At 46.7% G+C, this 19,986-nt stretch overlaps 1 non-coding gene across 1 annotated transcript; it reads right to left on the reverse strand.

Moving 5' to 3' along the window:
* Positions 1–1,772: 1,772 nt before the first annotated feature.
* On the reverse strand, positions 1,773–1,845 carry TRNAA-AGC. The gene has a single exon. It is a non-coding gene; the product is annotated as a tRNA-Ala (tRNA).
* Between the last annotated feature and the right edge of the window lie 18,141 nt (positions 1,846–19,986).

Raw genomic sequence — 19,986 nt, forward strand, 5'->3', positions numbered from 1 at the left:
ATCGCTGCCATGTCATCAATCCGCGCAGTTGATCCGCGTGTTGTGCTTTCTCTTTGCCGTCTTCGGTTTTTTTTTTCACAGTCGGCAAAATACTTTGTCGTCTTCGTTTTCTTTTACAGACGGCAAAGTGCTCATTTTGCCGTCTTTAGAAAAAAAGGAAGACGACAAAGTATTTTGCCGTCTGTGATTTTGTTTGCAGACGGCAAAGTGAGCTCTTTGCCGTCTGTGTTTTTTTACGCAGACAGCAAAGTCTATTTTTCCGTCTGTGTTTCTTTGCCATCTGCTGATGACGGCAAACCCTTTCTTTGTCGTCTGCCCGACGAAAAGCTGACGGCAAAGCCGCCCCCTGACGCAAATTAGATGTTTCCCGTAGTGTATGCGGTCTGGCCGATAAAGATCTTCGTAGAATATGTGGGAGCCAATATGAGCATCCAGGTTCCACTATTGGTTATTGACCGGAGACATGTCTCGGTCATGTCTACATTGCTCTCGAACCCGTAGGGTCCGCACGCTTAAGGTTTCGATGACAGTTATATTATGAGTTTATGAGTTTTGATGTACCGAAGTTGGTTCGGAGTCCCGGATATGATCGCGGACATAACGAGGAGTCTCGAAATGGTCAAGACATAAAGATTGATATATTGGACGGCTATATTCGGACACTGGAAGTGTTCTGGGGAAGTTTCGGATAAAACCGGAGTACCGGGGGGTTACCGGAACCCCCCGGGGGGGTTAATGGGCCTCATGGGCCTAAAGTGGAGAAGAGGAGGGGCTGCCAGGGCAGGCCGCGTGCCCCCTCTCCCCCTAGTCCGAATTGGACAAGGAGGGAGGGGCGGCGCCCCCCCTTTCCTTCCTCTCCTCTCTCCCTTCCTTCCCCCTCTCCTACTTGGACAAGGAAAGGGAGGGGAGTCCTACTCCCGGTAGGAGTAGGACTCCTCCTGCGCGCCTCCTACTAGGGTCGGCCGCACCCTCCCTTGGCTCCTTTATATATGGAGGCAGGGGGCACCCCTAGACACACAAGTTGATCCACGTGATCGTTTTCTTAGCCGTGTGCGGTGCCCCCTTCCACCAAAATCCTCGATAATACTGTAGTGGTGCTTAGGCGAAGCCCTGCGACAGTTGAACATCAAGATCGTCACCACGCCGTCGTGCTGACGGAACTCTTCCCCGACACTTTGCTGGATCGGAGTCCGGGGATCGTCATCGAGCTGAACGTGTGCTGAAACTCGAAGGTGCCGTAGTTTTGGTGCATGGATCGGTCGGATCGTGAAGACGTACGACTACATCAACCGCGTTGATATAACGATTCCACTGTCGGTCTACAAGGGTACGTAGATCACACTCTCCCCTCGTTGCTATGCATCACCATGATCTTGCGTGTGCGTAGGAAAATTTTGAAATTACTACGTTCCCCAGCAACCAGGTGGGTTGCGGGAGGGAGGAGACAGGAGCGACCCGGTGCGGTCCGACCAGGTGCGCGCATTTGCAAAAAAACCCTCCAGCCATCTAGTATTAACGCCCCCCCGACAGGTGCTGCACAAGTGGCGGTCAAAGCACAGCTGGCAACGGCTGACTCGGCCAAGTCAGCAAATACGTAGCTCCAATCGTATATACGGACCAAAGTGAACCCCCTGCGCAAGTAGATGGACTGTATTTCGGGTATTTTGAAGTAGTGGTACTTAAGTGTCAGCCGGCACAAGTTTTCTGACCTACAGTGAATTTTTCTCTTTTTCTTTTATAGAGATTTGCAAAAGAAAACAAAATACACAAGATGGAGAAGTGGGGTATCGATCCCCATACCTCTCGCATGCTAAGCGAGCGCTCTACCATCTGAGCTACATCCCCTTGGTGGCAAATGGTAATTAACAAGTTTACTTACCATGGCGGTGGCTACATCGCCAGCAGACATCATGGGCAAGGCTGTATCGCACCACCCATTCTCCTCCGCCGCCGCCAAGAAAACTCCACCCTACCCCTCATTTTTGCTCCCAAGTCCTCCTTCCCCGGGAAGCTTTCTTTCAACCAAGATTTCAGCCGTGGCGTGGTGATTGTCTCCGGCGCCAGGTTAGGTTGTTTTTGGGTGCCTTCTTATTCATCCTTTTCCTCACTCGACCCTTTGCTCTGCCCTCAGATCGTCTAGTCCAGAGACGCCGCCGAGAACAGAACACCATCGTGGCACCGCCGGCAATCCGCCACCAGAGTCCGCTCTAGAGTAAAATGAGTATTTAACCAAAAACTACCACAATTCATGGAAACATGCCCAGAAACTACCACTTTACAAATTTGTGCCGAAAACTACCATTGTTTGACCAATCTTTGGCTAAAAACTACCATGTCGCAAAAGTTCCCGATTCGCCTCTTCTAAACGCCTTTCTAACAGGATGGGCCCACAAGTCAGGGATGACATGGCGGAAAAGTCAACTCTGTTTATTTTGACTGTTAAGTTAACCGTTATGATAGATGGGACGCACACGTCATCATCAACCTTCTTTTTCCTCTCCTCCTCTCTCTCTCTCTTTGGCATTTCAACAAACACCTCTTGTGCATGGGACGAAAGCAAAGGAGCTCCGGCAGCCTGCTCGCTTTACACCACGTCGGACCCCAGCATGAGCGTTGGGTGAACCAGCTCCGGGCCGGCTCTGCCTCGCACTGCACGGCTGAAGTGGCGGCAGCCTTCGCGGCGAGCCGAGCCGCTGGAGCAAGCTCCATCGGTGACCCCAGCCAGGCCCGTGCGACGCCTTTCCTCCACTGATTTCTTCTCCCTCCCCTACTCTAATCTCTCTCCCTTCTTCGTTTCTTCTCTGCTAGGAGACGAACGGAGACCCGACGCCAGAACCGCCCTCGATCCGGCCTCCTCCTGCTCGCCCCCGGAGCATCTTGCCTCAGGTAACCAAGCAGAGGAGCCCCGCCGGCCTGCTCTATTGGAAATATGCCCTAGAGGCAATAATAAAAGCATTATTAGTATATTTCCTTGTTCATGATAATTGTCTTTTATTCATGCTATAATTGTGTTATCCGAAAATCATAATACATGTGTGAATAAATAGACACCAACATGTCCCTAGTAAGCCTCTAGTTGACTAGCTCGTTAATCAACAGATAGTCATGGTTTCTTGACTATGGACATTGGATGTCATTGATAACGAGATCACATCATTAGGAGAATGATGTGATGGACAAGACCCAATCCTAAACATAGCACAAGATCGTACAGTTCGTTTGCTAGAGTTTTCCAATGTCAAGTATCTTTTCCTTAGACCATGAGATCGTGTAACTCCCGGATACTGTAGGAGTGCTTTGGGTATACCAAACGTCACAACGTAACTAGGTGACTATAAAGGTATACTACGGGTATCTACGAAAGTGTCTGTTGGGTTGACACGGATCAAGACTGGGATTTGTCACTCCGTATGACGGAGAGGTATCACTGGGCCCACTCGGTAATGCATCATCATTATGAGCTCAAAGTGACCAAGTGTCTGGTCACGGGATCATGCATTACGGTATGAGTAAAGTGACTTGCCGGTAACGAGATTGAACGAGGTATTGGGATACCGACGATCGAATCTCGGGCAAGTAACATACCGATTGACGAAGGGAATTGTATACGGGGTTGCTTGAATCCTCGACATCGTGGTTCATCCGATGAGATCATCGAGGAGCATGTGGGAGCCAACATGGGTATCCAGATCCCGCTGTTGGTTATTGACCGGAGAGCGATCTCGGTCATGTCTACATGTCTCCCGAACCCGTAGGGTCTACACACTTAAGGTTCGGTGACGCTAGGGTTGTAGGGATATGTATATGCAGTAACCCGAATGTTGTTCGGAGTTCCGGATGAGATCCCGGACGTCACGAGGAGTTCCGGAATGGTCCGGAGGTAAAGAATTATATATAGGAAGTGCTATTTCGGCTATCGGGACAAGTTTCGGGGTCGCCGGTATTGTACCGGGACCACCGGAAAGGTCCCGGGGATCCACCGGGTGGGGCCACCTATCCCGGAGGGCCCAATGGGCTGAAGTGGGAAGGGATCCAGCCCAAAGTGGGTTCGGGCGCCACTTCCCCTAGGGCCCATGCGCCTAGGGTGGGGGAAACCCTAAAGGAGGGCGCCCCCTTGCTTGGGGGTAAGCCCCCCACCCCTTGGCCGCCGCCCCCCTAGGAGATTGCATCTCCTAGGGCTGGCACCCCCCCCTAGGCCCCCTATATATAGTGGGGGGGAGGGAGGGCCCCTTACTACGCCATTGGTGCCTCCCTCTCCCTCTCCAACACCTCCTCCTTCTCCATAGAGCTTGGCGAAGCCCTGCCGGAGTACTGCAGCTCCATCACCACCACGCCGTCGTGCTGCTGCTAGAGCCATCTTCCTCAACCTCTACTTCCCCCTTGCTGGATCAAGAAGGAGGAGACGTTACGCTGACCGTACGTGTGTTGAACGCGGAGGTGCCGTCCGTTCGGCGCTAGGATCTCCGGTGATTTGGATCACGTCGAGTACGACTCCCTCATCCCCGTTCTTTGAACGCTTCCGCTCGCGATCTACAAGGTACGTAGATGCATCCAACCACTCGTTGCTAGATGAACTCATAGATGGATCTTGGTGAAACCGTAGGAAATTTTTTGTTTTCTGCAACGTTCCCCAACAGTGGCATCATGAGCTAGGTTTATGCGTAGTTCTCTATGCACGAGTAGAACACAATTTGTTGTGGGCGTTGATGTTGTTAACTTTCTTGCCGCTACTAGTCTTATTTTGCTTCAGCGGTATTGTGGGATGAAGCGGCCCGGACCAACCTTACACGTACGCTTACGTGAGACCGGTTCCACCGACTAACATGCACTAGTTGCATAAGGTGGCTGGCGGGTGTCTGTCTCTCCCACTTTAGTTGGAGCGGATTCAATGAAAAGGGTCCTTATGAAGGGTAAATAAAAGTTGACAAATCACGTTGTGGCTTTCACGTAGGTAAGAAAACATTCTTGCTAGAACCCTATTGCAGCCACGTAAAACTTGCAACAACAATTAGAGGACGTCTAACTTGTTTTTGCAGCAAGTGTTTTGTGATGTGATATGGCCAAAGTTGTGATGAATGATGAATGATATATATGTGATGTATGAGATGTTCATGCTATTGTAATAGGAATCACGACTTGCATGTCGATGAGTATGACAACCGGCAGGAGCCATAGGAGTTGTCTTTATTTTTTGTATGACCTGCATGTCATTGAGAAACGCCATGTAAATTACTTTACTTTATTGCTAAACGCGTTAGCCGTAGTAGTAGAAGTAATAGTTGGCGAGCAACTTCATGGAGACACGATGATGGAGATCATGGTGTCATGCCGGTGACAAGATGATCATGGAGCCCCAAGATGGAGATCAAAGGAGCTATGTGATATTGGCCATATCATGTCACTATTATTATTTGATTGCATGTGATGTTTATCATGTTTTTGCATCTTGTTTACTTAGAACGACGGTAGTAAATAAGATGATCCCTCATAATAATTTCAAGAAAATGTTCCCCCTAACTGTGCACCATTGCGACAGTTCGTTGTTTCGAAGCACCACGTGATGATCGGGTGTGATAGATTCCAACGTTCACATACAACGGGTGTAAGACAGATTTACACATGCAAACACTTAGGTTGACTTGACGAGCCTAGCATGTACAGACATGGCCTCGGAACATAGAAGACCGAAAGGTCGAGCATGAGTCGTATAGAAGATACGATCGACATGAAGATGTTCACCGATGTTGACTAGTCCGTCTCACGTGATGATCGGACACGGCCTAGTTAACTCGGATCATGTTATACTTAGATGACTGGAGGGATGTCTATCTAAGTGGGAGTTCATTGAATAGTTTGATTAGATGAACTTAATTATCATGAACTTAGTCTAAAATATTTACAATATGTCTTGTAGATCAAATGGCCAACGTAGTCCTCAACTTCAACGCGTTCCTAGAGAAAACCAAGCTGAAAGACGATGGCAGCAACTACACGGACTGGGTCCAGAACCTGAGGATCATCCTCAGAGCTGCCAAGAAAGATTATGTCCTACAAGCACCGCTGGGTGACGCACCTGTTCTCCCTGCAGAACAAGACGTTATGAACGCTTGGCAGGCATGTACCGATGACTACTCCCTCATTCAGTGCGGCATGCTTTACAGCTTAGAGCCGGGGCTCCAAAAACGTTTTGAGAGACACGGAGCATATGAGATGTTCGAAGAGCTGAAAATGGTTTTCCAAGCTCATGCCCGGGTCGAGAGATATCAAGTCTCCGACAAGTTCTTCAGCTGTAAGATGGAGGAAAACAGTTCTGTCAGTGAGCACATACTCACTATGTCTGGGTTGCATAACCGCTTGACTTAGCTGGGAGTTAATCTCCCGGATGACGCGGTCATTGACAGAATCCTTCAGTCGCTTCCACCAAGCTACAAGAGCTTTGTGATGAACTTCAATATGCAGGGGATGGAAAAGACCATTCCTGAAGTATTTGCTATGCTGAAATCAGCAGAGGTAGAAGTCAAAAAGGAACATCAAGTGTTGATGGTGAATAAAACCACTAAGTTCAAAAAGGGCAAGGGTAAGAAGAACTTCAAGAAGGACGGCAAGGGAGTTGCCGCGCCCGGCAAGTAAGCTTCCGGGAAGAAGCCAAAGAATGGACCCAAGCCCGAGACTGAGTGTTTTTATTGCAAGGGAAGTGGTCACTGGAAGCGGAACTGCCCCAAATACTTAGCGGACAAGAAGGCCGGCATCACAAAAGGTATATGTGATATACATGTAATTGATGTGTACCTTACCAGTACTCGTAGTAGCTCTTGGGTATTTGATACCGGTGTAGTTGCTCACATTTGTAACTCAAAGCAGGAGCTTCGGAATAAGCGGAGACTGGCGAAGGACGAGGTGACGATGCGCGTCGGGAATGGTTCCAAGGTCGATGTGATCGCCGTCGGCACGCTACCTCTACATTTACCTACATGATTAGTTTTTAAACCTCAATAATTGTTATTTAGTGCCAGCTTTGAGCATGAACATTGTATCAGGATCTCGTTTAATACGAGATGGCTACTCATTTAAATCCGAGAATAATGGTTGTTCTATTTATATGAGAGATATGTTTTATGGTCATGCTCCGATGGTGAATGTTTTATTCTTAATGAATCTCGAGCATAATGCTACACATATTCATAGTGTGAGTACCAAAAGATGTAAGGTTGATAATGATAGTCCCACATACTTGTGGCACTGCCGCCTTGGTCACATAGGTGTCAAACGCATGAAGAAGCTCCATGCAGATGGACTTTTAGAGTCTCTTGATTACGAATCATTTGACACGTGCGAACCATGCCTCATGGGTAAAATGACCAAGACTCCGTTCTCAGGAACAATGGAGCGAGCAACCAACTTATTGGAAATCATACATACTGATGTGTGCGGTCCAATGAGTGTTGAGGCTCGCGGTGGCTATCGTTATGTTCTCACCCTCACTGATGACTTGAGTAGATATGGGTATATCTATTTGATGAAATACAAGTCTGAGACCTTTGAAAAGTTCAAGGAATTTCAGAGTGAGGTTGGAAATCAACGTGACAGGAAAATTAAGTTCCTACGATCAGATCGTGGAGGAGAATACTTGAGTCACGAATTTGGCACACACTTAAGAAAATGTGGAATAGTTTCACAACTCACGCCGCCTGGAACACCTCAGCATAATGGTGTGTCCGAACATCGTAATTGCACTCTATTAGATATGATGCAATCTATGATGTCTCTTATCGATTTACCGCTATCTTTTTGGGGCTATGCTTTAGAGACTGCCGCATTCACTTTAAATAGGGCTCCGTCGAAATCCGTTGAGACGACACCGTATGAATTATGGTTTGGGAAGAAACCTAAGCTGTCGTTTCTAAAAGTTTGGGGATGCGATGCTTATGTCAAGAAACTTCAACCTGAAAAGCTCGAACCCAAGTCGGAAAAATGCGTCTTCATAGGATACCCTAAAGAAACTATTGGGTATACCTTCTACCTCAGATCCAAGGCAAGATCTTTGTTGCCAAGAATGGATCCTTTCTAGAGAAAGAGTTTCTCTCGAAAGAAGTAAGTTGGAGGAAAGTAGAACTTGATGAAGTATTACCTCTTGAACCGGAAAAAGGCGCAACTCAAGAAAATGTTCCTGAGGTGCCTGCACTGACTAGAGAGGAAGTTAATGATGATGATCAAGATACTTCTGATCAAGCTCCTACTGAAATTCGTAGGTCCACAAGGACATGTTCCGCACCAGAGTGGTACGGCAACCCTGTCTTGGAAATCATGTTGTTAGACAACGGTGAACCTTCGAACTATGAAGAAGCGATGGCGGGCCTGGATTCCGACAAATGGCTAGAAGCCATGAAATCCGAGATAGGATCCATGTATGAAAACGAAGTATGGACTTTGACTGACTTGCCCGTTGAGCGGCGAGCCATAGAAAATAAATGGATCTTTAAGAAGAAGACAGACGCGGATGGTAATGTGACCATCTATAAAGCTTGGCTTGTCGCTAAGGGTTATCGACAAGTTCAAGGGGTTGACTACGATGAGACTTTCTCACCGGTAGCGAAGCTAAAGTCCGTCCGAATCATGTTAGCAATTGCCGCATTTTATGATTATGAGATATGGCAAATGGACGTCAAAACGGCATTCCTTAATGGTTTCCTTAAGGAAGAATTGTATATGATGCAGCCAGAAGGTTTTGTCGATCCTAAGAATGCTGACAAGGTGTGCAAGCTTCAACGCTCGATTTATGGGCTGGTGCAAGCATCTCGGAGTTGGAACATTCGCTTTGATGAGATGATCAAAGCGTTTGGATTTACGCAGACTTATGGAGAAGCCCGCGTTTACAAGAAAGTGAGTGGGAGCTCTGTAGCATTTCTCATATTATATGTAGATGACATACTTTTGATGGGAAATGATATAGAACTCTTGGACAACATTAAGGCCTACTTGAATAAGAGTTTTTTCAATGAAGGACCTTGGAGAAGCTGCATATATATTAGGCATCAAGATCTATAGAGATAGATCAAGACGCCTCATAGGTCTTTCACAAAGCACGTACCTTGATAAGATATTGAAGAAGTTCAATATGGATCAGTCTAAGAAGGGGTTCTTGCTTGTGATGCAAGGTGTGAAATTGAGCTCAGCTCAATGTCCGACCACGGCAGAAGATATAGAAGAGATGAGTGTCATCCCCTATGCCTCAGCCATAGGTTCTATTATGTATGCCATGCTCTATACCAGACCTGATGTAAACCTTGCCGTAAGTTTGGTAGGTAGGTACCAAAGTAATCCCGGCAAGGAACACTAGACAGCGGTCAAGAATATCCTGAAGTACCTGAAAAGGACTAAGGAAATGTTTCTCCTTTATGGAGGTGACGAAGAGCTCGTCGTAAAGGGTTACGTCGACGCTAGCTTCGACACAGATCTGGATGACTCTAAGTCACAAACCGGATACATGTATATTTTGAATGGTGGGGCAGTAAGCTGGTGCAGTTGCAAGCAGAGCGTCGTGGCGGGATCTACATGTGAAGCGGAGTACATGGCAGCCTCGGAGGCAGCACATGAAGCAATTTGGGTGAAGGAGTTCATCATCGACCTAGGAGTCATACCCAATGCGTCGGGGCTGATCAAACTCTTCTGTGACAACATTGGAGCTATTGCACTTGCCAAGGAGCCCAGGTTTCACAAGAAGACCAGGCACATCAAGCGTCGCTTCAACTCCATTCGTGAAAATGTTCAAGATGGAGACATAGATATTTGTAAAGTACATACGGACCTGAATGTAGCAGATCCGTTGACTAAACCTCTCCCTAGAGCAAAACATGATCAACACCAGAATTCCATGGGTGTTCGATTCATCACAATGTAACTAGATTATTGACTCTAGTGCAAGTGGGAAACTGTTGGAAATATGCCCTAAAGGCAATAATAAAAGCATTATTATTATATTTCCTTGTTCATGATAATTGTCTTTTATTCATTCTATAATTGTGTTATCCGGAAATCATAATACATGTGTGAATAAATAGACACCAACATGTCCCTAGCAAGCCTCTAGTTGACTAGCTCGTTGATCAACAGATAGTCATGGTTTCCTGACTATGGACATTGGATGTCATTGATAACGAGATCACATCATTAGGAGAATGATGTGATGGACAAGACCCAATCCTAAACATAGCACAAGATCGTATAGTTCGTTTGCTAGAGTTTTCCAATGTCAAGTATCTTTTCCTTAGACCATGAGATCGTGTAACTCCCGGATACTGTAGGAGTGCTTTGGGTATACCAAACGTCACAACGTAACTGGGTGACTATAAAGGTATACTATGGGTATCTCCGAAAGTGTCTGTTGGGTTGACACGGATCAAGACTGGGATTTGTCACTCTGTATGACGGAGAGGTATCACTGGGCCCACTCGGTAATGCATCATCATTATGAGCTCAAAGTGACCAAGTGTCTGGTCATGGGATCATGCATTATGGTACGAGTAAAGTGACTTGCCGGTAACGAGATTGAACGAGGTATTGGGATACCGACGATCGAATCTCGGGCAAGTAACATACCGATTGACGAAGGGAATTGTATACGGGGTTGCTTGAATCCTCGACATCGTGGTTCATCTGATGAGATCATCGAGGAGCATGTGGGAGCCAACATGGGTATCCAGATCCCGCTGTTGGTTATTGACCGGAGAGCGATCTCGGTCATGTCTACATGTCTCCCAAACCCGTAGGGTCTACACACTTAAGGTTCGGTGACGCTAGGGTTGTAGGGATATGTATATGCAGTAACCCGAATGTTGTTCGGAGTCCCGGATGAGATCCCGGACGTCACGAGGAGTTCCGGAATGGCCCAGAGGTAAAGAATTATATATAGGAAGTGCTATTTCGGCTATCGGGACAAGTTTCGGGGTCGCCGGTATTGTACCGGGACCACCGGAAGGGTCCCGGGGGTCCACCGGGTGGGGCCACCTATCCCGGAGGGCCCCATGGGCTGAAGTGGGAAGGGATCCAGCCCAAAGTGGGTTGGGGCGCCACTTCCCCTAGGGCCCATGCGCCTAGGGTGGGGGAAACCCTAAAGGGGGGCGCCCCCTTGCTTGGGAGGTAAGCCCCCCACCCCTTGGCCGCCGCCCCCCCCTAGGAGATTGCATCTCCTAGGGCCGGCGCCCCCCCTAGGCCCCCTATATATAGTGGGGGGGAGGGAGGGCCCCTTACTATGCCATTGGTGCCTCCCTCTCCCTCTCCAACACCTCCTCCTTCTCCATAGAGCTTGGCGAAGCCCTGCCGGAGTACTGCAGCTCCATCACCACCACGCCGTCGTGCTGCTGCTAGAGCCATCTTCCTCAACCTCTCCTTCCCCTTGCTGGATCAAGAAGGAGGAGACGTTATGCTGACCGTACGTGTGTTGAACGCGGAGGTGCCGTCCGTTCGGCGCTAGGATCTCCGGTGATTTGGATCACGTCGAGTACGACTCCCTCATCCCCGTTCTTTGAACGCTTCCGCTCGCGATCTACAAGGTACGTAGATGCATCCAACCACTCGTTGCTAGATGAACTCATAGATGGATCTTGGTGAAACCGTAGGAAAATTTTTGTTTTTTGCAACGTTCCCCAACATGTTGTTCCTTTCTGGCTTCCATCCCATCTGCTTCTTTCTCGCTCGCGTGGCCCCTTCTCCTCACCTCTCTCATCCTCTGCTGCTACAGGAAAATGCCATGGATGGCCTGAAGCTTCAACCGTGCAGCTCCAGCGACCCCGCCCGCGATGACCTCGACCCCCAGGCCGCCTGGATCCGTGCATTTGCCACCCTTGTCTACCTTGAGGAGCTCAGGCACCCTGCTGCCATGTTCTACTGCTGCCGCTGCAAGTCCCACGCCTCCGCAGCCCTGCTTCTCGCGTGCGTGCAAGCGAACGCACAGCCGCGCGCGTTGACCCTCGCTGTGTCCAGCATGTGACCGACGGGAGCGGCGACGTGGCGCGCGGCGGAACAGGCGAGTAGCAGCGGGTACAAACGGCGTTGACTAACTATGCCAGCACTTACATGCGGGCCATGCCTGTCATAAGTGCGTTTAAAATGGAGGAACGGGTCGATTTACATACTTGGTAGTTTTTAGTTAAAGATTAGAGAAAAAGTGATAGTTTTCGGCACAAATTTGTAAAGTGGTAGTTTTTGGGCATGTTTTCATGAATTGTGGTAGTTTTTTGTTAAATACTCGAGTAAAATCCCCTCGCCCCTCTCTCTCTGAACATTAGCCGATATGTATATATAGATCGCCGAAGCGGTTACTGTTTCTTGCCCCAAATCCGCCGCCCGATCTGCCTTTCTCCTTCATTTTTCCATGCGTCGAGTGATTTCTTGTTTCCTGCCGCTTTAGCTCTAGGCCGAGATCTGCATATTCCGATTATGACCATGCCTACAGACCAATAGCTCCATGACAGCAAATGCAAATAAATTATACTTCTAGTACTTTCAAAAGAAATTGATTTTTTTTTGTTTACAGGTAGGGTTGTAGCGGCGTCGTGGGAATCGCGTGTCATGCTTACAGGTAGGGTTGGAGCGGCGTCATGGGAATCGCGTGTGGGTGTGGCAGTGGTAGAAACAAGAAACGTGATGGTCGTCGTGGTTCAACTTTCATGGACAAGTTGTCATGTCTGCTGACACATGTATATCAAAACTAGAGTATTTATATTTCAAGCACGTGAATAAGTATTATTCTACTACTTTGGATCCATTGCAACACACGGGCCAACACATTGGTAATAGTAGTGTCTATCTCTATATCTAGAGGCCTTCTCTCGTTCATCCTTTTCTCTCATAAGATAAACTACTCATACAAATGCATCTTGATGTTCCGTGGTGACAAACCAGGGGACTTGTTTCATATGTGACACATCCTACAATATACTCCCTTTCCCAGTTTATTTGTTTTGGATCTTTTTGTTTTATAAGTTTCAAATTCAAATTTAGAGGGGCAGTGGGGCCGAGAGGGTGAGCCGCAGGTCGGGGACGTGTGGTGCCATGGGTTCGTGTGGCGTCGTGGGAATCGCATGTGGCTGTGGTAGAAACTTGATGCTCGCCGCATTTAAGGTGGCCCACATGTCATGCACACAAAGGCAGAGGGGCGGTGCGGCCGAGAGGGGTGAGGTGCACGTCGGGGGAATCGCGAGTGGCAGTGGATGAAACGTGATGGTCGTCGTAGTTGAACTTCCATGGACAAGTTGTCATGTCTACGGACACATGCATTGCATACCGTTCACTGGAAGGAGTAGTAGAGAAAGCTAGGTGGATAAATAGTTCCTTATAGTCAAGCGGACCCATGCTACTACTTGTTCCAAAGACATGCACACCATCGAAATAGTCCATCTATATCAATATACATAGAGAGGGAATATTTTTTTTACAAGAGAGGAAATAGTTCATCTATCCATAATGCCATGCTGCTGGTGCAGCATCTTCTTCTTTGTCTTCTTCTTCTTCTTCTTCTTTTTCTCATTTTCTATGGGAGACGGCTTCCAACAAGCTCTTTGGACCTTGCAGCTATCTCGAAACTCACACGGGCATCGAGGGCAGCATATTTTATCCGCTCGTACGTCAAGGGATAATTCTCCCTTCCAAACGACCTTAATGCCAGCGTCTCGTCACCCTTCTGAAGATTTGTTCCGAACACAAAATTTGCTACGTCGAATAGGGATGGTGTCGGTTTATCACAATATTCTACAGGAATTTTTATTCTGGTTTGTAGGTCAGCGATGCTTTTTCAAATCAAGGTTGTACGACTCCAACTTCTGTTTGTCCCCTACGATGGCTGCCCCACAGAAATATATGTCCTCCCGAGACAAGAAATCGTGAAGCTCACCTGGTATGGAGGGTGCGTGTATGATGTGGTACACCAAAACATCATCTTCGAGGCAAAGCTGAAGGACAGCGACACGTTGGATCTTCCCAGTGGCACGCTCCGTGTACTCTACGTCGAGACTGATGACATTCATCTCCACCTTTTGGAGGGAGTTGGATACATTGTTGATCCACTTTCGAACAACCCTTGGGTGGTCGGTGGCTGTGGCAACTATGCTCAACGAGCCTTCGATGAGGACATGTTGGACGCTAAAAACCTGCATCTCGATCTCTTTCGCCATTTGGAACCGCTGGACCGGAGGGCTATGGTTTGGAGAATTAGGATTAGATGGTTAGTCTAACTTAAGAAGATGATTATTTATAGGGGCTTCGGAATTACTCCATGAGGATGTGAAGAGGTTAAAACAATGTGAATGCAGTGTGGTTCGGATGCAAATGAAGATCAAGGAGTAGTGAAAAAGCCGAGGAAAATTGGTTCCCGATGGAGAAGTAAATGGGAGAAGTTATGCGCATGCATGAGGAGAGCTGCGGTGGTTTGACTGCTGCATGCAATGGATTGGACAGGCTCTTCGGTTGCCTTTTCTCTCTCCCACGCGCACAGAATGGCCCACTCGTATGCTGCAGTTTATTGGCTGGAGTTTGGCTGTAGCTGCTCATGCATAGGCTAATTAATGCTGTGAATGTGGGGCATGGAGGGAAATGGGTGCATGCAAAAGGGTATATACACAGACTAATTAGAGAAATACTGAAAAAAGTTATGCGCAGACAAAAGAGGACCGAAGGGAGTACTACTCATGTTCCTACTACGGTTAAGGAATATGCGGTTATCCTCAAGAAAGAAAAGTCCTTCTTGACGCTTCCACATGCACGAGATTTTGGTTCTGCTCGCAATATGGATGATAGCTGGAGGATGAAGTGAATCTAGAGGCATGCTAGCACGGGAGTGTACTCATGTTCCTACTACTCCTACTACTAGTAGTAGTACAACTGTGGTGGTACACTTGATGGTCAAAATACTATTATTCATCCGGTCCTCACAGTGAAGTGACAAGACCCTGCACCCGAGGTGACACCAGTCCAGGTGGCGTGTCCGGGTTACCAAAGTCAGCCTCACCTTGTGCACTATTCAGTCACTGTCACCGCCGCTATATAGCATGCCTCGCCTCATCTCCCTCTCCCCTAGCACCACTCCATCTCCATCTCAGTCTCGCCGGAGATCCTGAGGTCACTCTTCATTATCTCACTATGCCCCCGCATACCCTCACCTCGCTCGCCTCCCCCAGTACCACTATTCCCTCGCTAGCTGCTCCAACACCGACAACCTTCTCTCCCGTAAATCAAGCCCCCCAAAACCCCACCTCCCAAACTCCACCATGGACGAACGCGAACCGCGCAGGATCCATATGAGCCGCGATTGGAGCAATCTCCCTAATGACGTCCTCGACCTCTGTTGTTCGTGTATGGATATGTTGAGTGCCCTGTGGCTGGCTGCATGCTCGAGGGGCATGCACACGACCATCATCGAAACGAGGCCAAAGCTTTTCAAGACACCCTGCTTGCTGTTATCTTGTCTTGCGAGATTGGCTCACAATGATACGGAGGCGTACATGATGCCCCTCGAGTTCAATCCGATCTCCATTAGCCGAAACTTTGCAGGTATGTAGTGGGTCGTCGTACATCATTTCCCTCGACTTTGATCCGATCAGCATCGCCCGAAACTTCTTGGCAGGTATGTACTGGGTCGGCATGAACTCCCACTGGATGGCTGCCTTCAGAGAAGACGGTAAAAAGTTGGTTCTCATGAACTTCCAGACCTCCCATGAGATTATCCTTCCTCCATTGGATTATATAGAGTTTTACCATCACGGTCCTAGTCATCTAGATTACCATGTCAGTTCGACGGACCTTGTTTTGCAGAAGATTGTAATCTGCCAAGTGCCCACACGTCATGTGAATTACGCAGACTTCAAGATAATTGCCTTGTTCGACAGCGGACTCACCTATCTTTATGCCGGTGCCTTCTTTAGCTGGAGACAACTCAGCTCGCAGTGGATCATCGTCAAAGCTGATACACACTTCTGTGATGCTATTGAACACAATGGCATCATCTACGCGATCGACGAAGCAGATGGCACCACGTATTGCTGGGATGACGCGTGTAAGTTGTTTCCGTCTCATGTTAATGATGACGACATGACACTGTTTGAACTTTTTGTGATGATTGGCATATCCCTATTTGAGCAGAATTTGAGTAGAACTATGGCAATGTATTAGAGACGCCGGAAATCAGCTATATTTGGAATGAGTTAATTCATGCGATTGTGATCATGTCATTACAACCAATTTGTACCCCTAAGTAATCAAACGGTTAGGAATATATGGATATTCTCCTTATTTTACAGTAATCTATATACTACTACTAAATATGAGTGTGTATCAATGGCCATGTTGGTTTCCTCATTTTCATGATGCAGAAACATGCACCACACTGTTAGTTTCATCTAACCATACATTAGGGAAGTAAATGTGCATATGGAGAACTCTATATTTGGAAGTAGTGAAATCCTATAATGCTTATCATGTGTACATACCTATATTCACCCTTCAACAATCAATGGCTAGAATAATATCCTCACAAAAATTTTGCCCACAGAACACGAGTATATAACAATGCATGGTCTGTTAGTTACCTTGAAGAATTTGTTTGTGAGGACAGAACATGATTCCATAACATGCATGACATGGTAGTTTCCTGTGAAGAATCGATTGCGAGATAACATGAGTATAACCATGCATGTCACTTCTATATTTTCGAACCCAATATACATTTTCCTGTATTTTCCTCCCAGTTCCAACAGGGGCATATCAATGATGTTTCTTGCATTATCCTACTCATACTTTGAACAATGCTGATCTTACATTAACAATGCCTGTCCTTTTTTATATGATGCAGTGTCCCTACAGTTACTGCCCTTTGTAATCACACCACCTTTGCCAAAAATAGGGAAGCACAACTGGTTCCTCGCTCGATCAGACGACGACAAAAGACTGATGATCATTCAGACACATGAGCCAGAAAAGTTATATTGCAAAAAACCCACTGTATACAAGCACCGTGAAATACGTGAGTATACGGACAGTGGCTGTTACATCTATGAGCAGGATACCAGCTTGTTGGGGCCTTTAGGATTTTTTAGTTGGAGGCGGGTAAATAGCCTTGGTTCACACTATCTGTTTCTCGGACTCAATTATCCTATTAACCAGGAGATCACCGTTGGCAAGGACCTTGCTGGCAGAGAGGCTCTGTTTGTTATGAAAAAATGTGTCTACACGGCGAGCCCTAGGAGTTCGGGAGCAAACTTCCCTGATTGTCAACGATACAGCCTGCAACCGAAAGAAGGTGAGAATGCCAAAGGCATCCGGATTAACTTTGATCCTTGGATGTCTCAATTACGAAAGACAGTGATGTGGTTCAAGGAGTTCACCGTTGGCAAGGACCTTGCTGGCAGAGAGGCTCTGTTTGTTATGAAAAAATGTGTCTACACGGCGAGCCCTAGGAGTTCAGGAGCAAACTTCCCTGATTGTCAACGATACAGCCTGCAACCGAAAGAAGGTGAGAATGCCAAAGGCATCCGGATTAACTTTGATCCTTGGATGTCTCAATTACGAAAGACAGTGATGTGGTTCAAGCCTTCAGGTTGATAGGTAATTGGGCTATTGCGTCGAAAGGATGGAGTACTGGTGTCTTCGGATCATTGCTCGCTGAAGCGGGGCTGCAAATTATGATGGTGTTGGATCATCTCTTCGAATGACTTTGTTGTCTTTGCTGCTTGTTCTGGATGGGTAGTTCTTTCTTTTGTTATGCATATTCCTTGTCATTTGGTCATCCTCGTCTATGTCGCTCTTACTATATAATAGTTGACTCTGTTTAGAATGTCATTCTCGTCTGGATCACGAGAGTCTGAGCGCTGCAGATGGGTGCGTTTTGGTGGTGTAGCAAGACTTCTTATGAACTATCATGTCTTGCTGTTTTATGTCAGTAGTAGTCACTAGTCAGTGTTTGAATGTTGTATATATCGTTGTTTAGAACTGTTTATTGTCTCGAACTACTGGTGGGCTAAAATGTTCGTGTACGTCATCCTCACTGCTTCCTCCATGTCCGTGTACGTCATCCTCATCATGGTCGTCCTACATCAGCAGCCGGCGTCCAACTTCGTGTTGATGGGCGCAGGTTCCCACCTTGAGGTTATGGATGAAATACCCAATTGTCCAAAAAGAACTGAATCTTTTTACTATTGCACTGCTTTTGTTTTCGTTTGTGCTCACGTTTTTGTTTTTTCCCTTTATGTGTAATATACAAAAAGGACTATGCCCATGCTTGTAAGATTTGGAGTTTGCAAAAGTAAAAATGAAGATAGTATTTCTTCACACTCATAACTGAATTAGTTTGGATTTTTACTGTATCCATTCTGAAAAAGAAATGAAAAAAGAATATGTTCGTGTACGTCATCCTCACTGCTTCCTCCATGTCCGTGTACGTCATCCTCATCATGGTCGTCCTACATCAGCAGCCAGCGTCCAACTTCGTGTTGATGGGCGCAGGTTCCCACCTTGAGGTTATGGATGAAATACCCAATTGTCCAAAGAGAACTGACTCTTTTTACTATTGCACTGCTTTTGTTTTCGTTTGTGCTCATGTTTTTGTTTTTTCCCTTTATGTGTAATATACAAAAAGGACTATGCCCATGCTTGTATGATTTGGAGTTTGCAAAAGTAAAAATGAAGATAGTATTTCTTCACACTCATAACTGAATTAGTTTGGATTTTTACTGTATCCGTTCTGAAAAAGAAATGAAAAAAGAATATTGGAGAAGTGGGGTATCGATCCCCATACCTCTCGCATGCTAAGCAAGCACTCTACCATCTGAGCTACATCCCCTTGTTGACAACCGAAAGAAGGTGAGAATGCCAAAGGCATCCGGATTAACTTTGATCCTTGGATGTCTCAATTACGAAAGACAGTGATGTGGTTCAAGCCTTCAGGTTGATAGGTAATTGGGCTATTGCGTCGAAAGGATGGAGTACTGGTGTCTTCGGATCATTGCTCGCTGAAGCGGGGCTGCAAATTATGATGGTGTTGGATCATCTCTTCGAATGACTTTGTTGTCTTTGCTGCTTGTTCTGGATGGCTAGTTCTTTCTTTCGTTATGCATATTCCTTGTCATTTGGTCATCCTCGTCTATGTCGCTCTTACTATATAATAGTTGACTCTGTTTAGAATGTCATTCTCGTCTGGATCACGAGAGTCTGAGCGCTGCAGATGGGTGCGTTTTGGTGGTGTAGCAAGACTTCTTATGAACTATCATGTCTTGCTGTTTATGTCAGTAGTAGTCACTAGTCAGTGTTTGAATGTTGTATATATCGTTGTTTAGAACTGTTTATTGTCTCGAACTACTGGTGGGCTAAAATGTTCGTGTACGTCATCCTCACTGCTTCCTCCATGTCCGTGTACGTCATCCTCATCATGGTCGTCCTACATCAGCAGCCGGCGTCCAACTTCGTGTTGATGGGCGCAGGTTCCCACCTTGAGGTTATGGATGAAATACCCAATTGTCCAAAAAGAACTGAATCTTTTTACTATTGCACTGCTTTTGTTTTCGTTTGTGCTCACGTTTTTGTTTTTTCCCTTTATGTGTAATATACAAAAAGGACTATGCCCGTGCTTGTAAGATTTGGAGTTTGCAAAAGTAAAAATGAAGATAGTATTTCTTCACACTCATAACTGAATTAGTTTGGATTTTTACTGTATCCATTCTGAAAAAGAAATGAAAAAAGAATATGTTCGTGTACGTCATCCTCACTGCTTCCTCCATGTCCGTGTACGTCATCCTCATCATGGTCGTCCTACATCAGCAGCCAGCGTCCAACTTCGTGTTGATGGGCGCAGGTTCCCACCTTGAGGTTATGGATGAAATACCCAATTGTCCAAAGAGAACTGACTCTTTTTACTATTGCACTGCTTTTGTTTTCGTTTGTGCTCATGTTTTTGTTTTTTCCCTTTATGTGTAATATACAAAAAGGACTATGCCCATGCTTGTA

This window comes from Triticum dicoccoides, chromosome 7A (genome assembly GCF_002162155.2).
Source record: "Triticum dicoccoides isolate Atlit2015 ecotype Zavitan chromosome 7A, WEW_v2.0, whole genome shotgun sequence".
Taxonomy (NCBI): Eukaryota; Viridiplantae; Streptophyta; class Magnoliopsida; order Poales; family Poaceae; genus Triticum; species Triticum dicoccoides.